Here is a 5053-nt window from a genome sequence, read left to right as displayed (position 1 = left end):
TAGAGTTGGGTTGAGGAATAGTTAGGCTTACTATGGGCCTCGGGGGCTTCAGGTTGGCCTAGGTCCTAATGCCGGTCCAGCCCATAGGTTGGGTCATGACAAATGTGGTATCAGAGCTTCGGCTCCAGATTCATAGGGAAAAATTGTCTAAAATATTGGGAAGAGTCTAATAGGAGTCACATGCGAAAAATAGGGTCCACATTCATCTTGCATTGTCATCTTTGCTTCTAGTTTCTGCTTTATATAATTGTGTGCAAATACGAGTCTATAGAGCTGTGTAACATGCCATTTTGAATTTTTGTGGGCTAATGCTGCTGAATTTTAGAAAAATGCGTAGAAGCAGAAGAGCTGCCACTGCACCAGAACCAAATGTGCCTAACGAGGTGTCGGCACAGGATGCGGTGCCTGCCCCGAGGAGGTGGGGCAGGAGGCCTAGAGCTGCCCAAATAGAGGAGCAGCTACCACCAGTTCAGGAACAGTCTTTTATGGCTCAGGGTCCCATGGACCCAATGGCAGCTACTCTAGCTGGTTTGCAGAGAACCATCGATATGATGGCACAGTATATGGTCCACCCTCCCCAACAGCAGCAGTCCACCGCACCAAGAGGGGAACCTTATAAACAAATAATTAATTTCAAGAAGTTAGTGCTTGGTACTTATGATGTGTTAGACGATGCCTATCGGTTTTTGGATTCCTGCAAACAGGCAGGGATGGAGTTGCAGTTGACTGATAGGAGACTTATAGAGTGTGTGCAGCATGTCATGGGGCCTATGCCTAGACAATGGATGAATGACTACATATTACCTCGGATGGAAGGTTTGTCATGGACCCAGTTTATGGAACTGTTTATCAACAGGTTTATGCCAGAAAGCTTCAGAGATCAAAAGCAGTGGGCCTTTGAGGCCTTAAGGCAGAATGGCAGGTCTGTAGATGAATATGCTACAAAATTTCTGGAGATGAGCAGATATGCCCCTACAGTAGTGGCTACAAAAAGTATGAAGGTAAAAAGGGTCCTAAAGGGGCTGGACAGGAGGTATGCAAACTTGGCCATGATGTCAGATCAGTTTTTTAATATGGTGGTTGATCGAGCCTAACAGATTGAGATTAGCTATACAAGAGATGACAGTAGAAGGGAAAAGAAAAATAGAGCAGAGGGTTCTTTAGGTGTTCCCCACATGGGTACGACGGATAGCGGAGGCGAAAGTTATTACAGAGGAAATAATAGGAATAAGAAGAGTGGTTTTAGACACAAATCTCGAGGATTTAGACTAGGGTACGTATCTAGCAGTAGTCACAGTTTGGGATACAGCAGTTCTGGGTCTGGTTCAGGATCCTCCTTGGCACCATGCGCACAGTGCGGAAGAGGACATTCAGAACCTTGTATGATGGGTTCAGGAGTATGTTTTAGGTGTGGCCAACAAGGTCACTTTGCTAGGGAATGCCCTGTGTTCAGTGAGCCATAGATGGGGTCACAGGGTTTTGTTGCAAATGTTCCTCATCAGTTTTATCCTGGTGCTACCAGCATAATGACGATCGATTCGGTGGCCAGTAGGGCGAGGATAAGGAGGATGTGGATTTGGAGTCAGATCAGGAGGTAGAAGTCAATATCAGGGTTCTGTAACACAGGGTAGGGTTCAAGCTCGGGTTTTCACCCTGACCCACCAGGATGCTCAGGCTTCCAATGCAGTTGTGGCAAGTATTCTTCTAGTCTGTTCCTATGAGGCTCGTGTTTTGATAGATCCGGGTGCTACGCACTCATTTGTCTCTCCAGTATTTGCCATAAGATTGGGTAGGAAACCTATAACTTTAGAATGCCCTTTGTCTGTAGCTACACCGCTTAGTGATAACATGGATGTATACAAGGTTTTTACTCATGTCCCAATAGTAGTGTATGGAAGAATCCTCGCGACAAACTTGGTTCCTCTACGATGAATGGATTTTGATGTAATGCAGGAATGGATTGGTTGGCAACTCATTATGCCACTTTAGACTGCAGGAACACAAAGGTGTATTTCCACATACCGGTGTGGAAGAGTTTAGCTTTGATAGTGACGGGGCGTGGCTCCATATAATTTGGTGTCAGCAATTAGTGCTAGAAAAATATTGAGGCGTGGATGTCAAGGGTATTTGGCATTGGTGAGAGATACATCTGTAGAAGGTGTCAACATGGAAAATGTTCTTGTTGTCAGAGAATTCATGGATGTCTTCCCTGAGGAGCTTCCAGGGTTGCCACCAGGAAGGGAAATAGAGTTCTGCATTGATGTTATGCTGGGTACAAACCCCATATCAATGCCGCCTTACAAGATGGCACCAGCAGAATTGAAAGAGCTAAAGGAGCAACTATAGGAGCTTTTGGACAAGGGTTTCATATGTCTGAGCACTTCACCTTGGGGCACTCCTGTTCTATTTGTGAGAAAGAAAGATGGGTCCTTGAGGTTGTGTATTGATTATAGATAGCTGAATAAGGTGACTATGAAGAACAAGTATCCACTTCCTCGGATCGATGATTTATTTGACCAGCTCCAAGGGGCTAGATTCTTTCCAAAGATAGACCTATGGCCAGGCTACCATCAGTTGAGAATCAGGAATGAGGATGTGTCTAAAACAACATTCAGGACAAGATATGGTCATTATGAGTTCTTGGTGATGTCTTTTGGACTCACTAATGCACCAGCAGCATTCATGGAGTTGATGAATAGGGTATTCAGGCCATTCCTGGACCATTTTGTCAACGTATTCATAGATGACATCTTGGTATACTCTCGGACTGAGGAAGAACATGTGTGGCACTTGAAGATGGTGTTGCAGACTTTGAGGGAGCACCAGCTATATGCTAAATTTTCAAAATGTGAATTTAGTCTAGAAAGCATTTCATTCTTGGGACATGTGGTTTCTAGTGAAAGCATTCAAGTAGATCCCAAGAAAATTGAGGCTGTAACTGATTGGTTTAGGCCTACAACAGTCACTGAGGTGCAAAGTTTTCTGGGCCTAGTTGGCTACTATAGGCATTTTGTGCAGGATTTTTCTAGGATAGCAACTCCCCTAACTAAGTTAACTCGGAAGAATGTTTCATTCATTTAGACAGATGATTGTGAAGAGAGTTTCCAGAAGCTTAAGGAGTGTCTAAGTACCGCTTCTGTGTTGAAATTACCGATGAGTGGTAAAGGATATACCGTGTACTATGATGCCTCCAGAGTTGGCTTAGGGTGTGTTTTGATGCAGAATGGAAAAGTAGTGGCTTATGCTTCAAGGCAGCTAAAGAGGCATGAGCAGAACTACCCCACCTATGATTTGGAAATGGCAGCTGTAATCTTTGCACTAAAAAACTGGAAACACTACCTGTATGGTGAAGTGTGCGAGATATACACCGACCATAAGAGTTTGAAGTACATCTTCCAACAGAGGGATTTAAATTTGAGACAGAGGAGATGGATGGAGCTTCTGAAGGACTATGACTGTACCATCCAGTACCACCCTAGGAAGGCCAATGTAGTAGCAGATGCTTTGAGCAGAAAATCTTACGCGACTTAGCGCACATATTAGCAAAGAAGAGACCATTGATTCAGGAAGTACATGAGTTGATGGATAAGGGTATGATCTTAGATCTTTCAGATGAGGGGATATTGTTGGCCCATTTTTCAGTGAGGCTAGACTTACGAGACAGAGTCAAAGTTTCCCAGCACAGAGACTAGAAATTGATGAAAATCATAGAAAGAGTACAGCAGGGAAAAGGTGGAGAGTTTGGATTTGCCAATGATGGCACCTTATGAGGCACTATATGGCAGAAAGTGTAGGTCTCTTCTGTGTTAGACGGAAATGGGAGAAGCGAAGGTGCATGATATAGACCTAGTGCAGTACACTTCAGAGATAGTTCTTTTAATCAGGGAATGATTGAAAACAACTTTCAGTATGCAGAAAAGTTATGCAGATCCTAGATGGAGGGATGTAGAATTTGTTGTAGGCGATTACGTATTCCTGAAGGTTTCTTCGATGAAGGGAGTCATGAGATTTGGAAAGAAGGGCAAGTTGGCACCTTGGTATATTGGACCTTTTGAGGTTACTGATAGAGTTGGAGCAGTTGCCTATCGGTTGGAGTTACCACCCAATCTTTCTCATGTTCATTATGTATTCCACATCTCCATACTCAAGAAATACATACCTGATCCTTCTCATGTGCTACAGTCGGATATAGTAGAGATAAAGGAAGACTTGACGTTTGAGGAGCAACCTGTAGCCATAGTAGACTTCCAAGTGAGGCAGTTAAGATCAAAATAGATCCCTATGATTAAGGTTTTATGGAGGAGCCGGTCAGTGGAAGAGTGCACCTGGGAGTTAGAGCGAGACATGCGTAGCAAGTACCCTTATCTATTCAGTGTGTAATTCTATACTTTATTCTGCCTTGTGTAAAATTCGAGGACGAATTTTCTATAAAGGGAGAAGAATGTAACACCCTAAATTTTTAAATTTATTATTTGGTGGATAAATATTAATATTTTATTTTATTTGAATTTTAGGAAATTATTTAAAATTTTTCGAATTTTAGAAATCGGGTTTGATTTTTCGAAAATATAAAACTTTGATGATTTTTAAAAATTAATTTTAAGACCACGTGGTAAAACTAAAAATATATTTGTACTCTACGAATTTTTCTGAGTTTTCTAGAATTTTTTTGAAATTTTTGGGCCTCGTTTTCGATCCCATGACAGAGTAAAAATTCAAAATTTTGTATCTTGAATCTGACCGGCCGAAGAGAACCAGACCGGTCGAATCGGACCTGCCCATTTTCTTTTTCTTTTCTCTTCCGCATGCCCCGTTGCTCTTCCTCTCTCTCCCGTTTTCTCTCTCCTCCCTCCTCCCTTCGCCGGCCAGCCGCCACCCAGCCCTCCCCAGCTCGCCGGCGCACCTCTAGGCCTCTTCCCCGCCGCCGGCCGACGCTCTAGGTAGTCGAAAACATTACGCGAAGACCCAACTGTGCTCTCGCGCCATTTCGGCTTCCCTGCCAAAATTTGGCCGATCCGGCTACCGTTTGGGTCGAGTCTTGTGTCAAAACTCA

The sequence above is a fragment of the Hevea brasiliensis genome, chromosome 10 (genome assembly GCF_030052815.1).
Source record: "Hevea brasiliensis isolate MT/VB/25A 57/8 chromosome 10, ASM3005281v1, whole genome shotgun sequence".
NCBI classification, from domain to species: domain Eukaryota; kingdom Viridiplantae; phylum Streptophyta; class Magnoliopsida; order Malpighiales; family Euphorbiaceae; genus Hevea; species Hevea brasiliensis.
The sequence above is the reverse complement of the archived record's forward strand: the minus strand, read 5'-3'. Positions refer to the sequence as shown.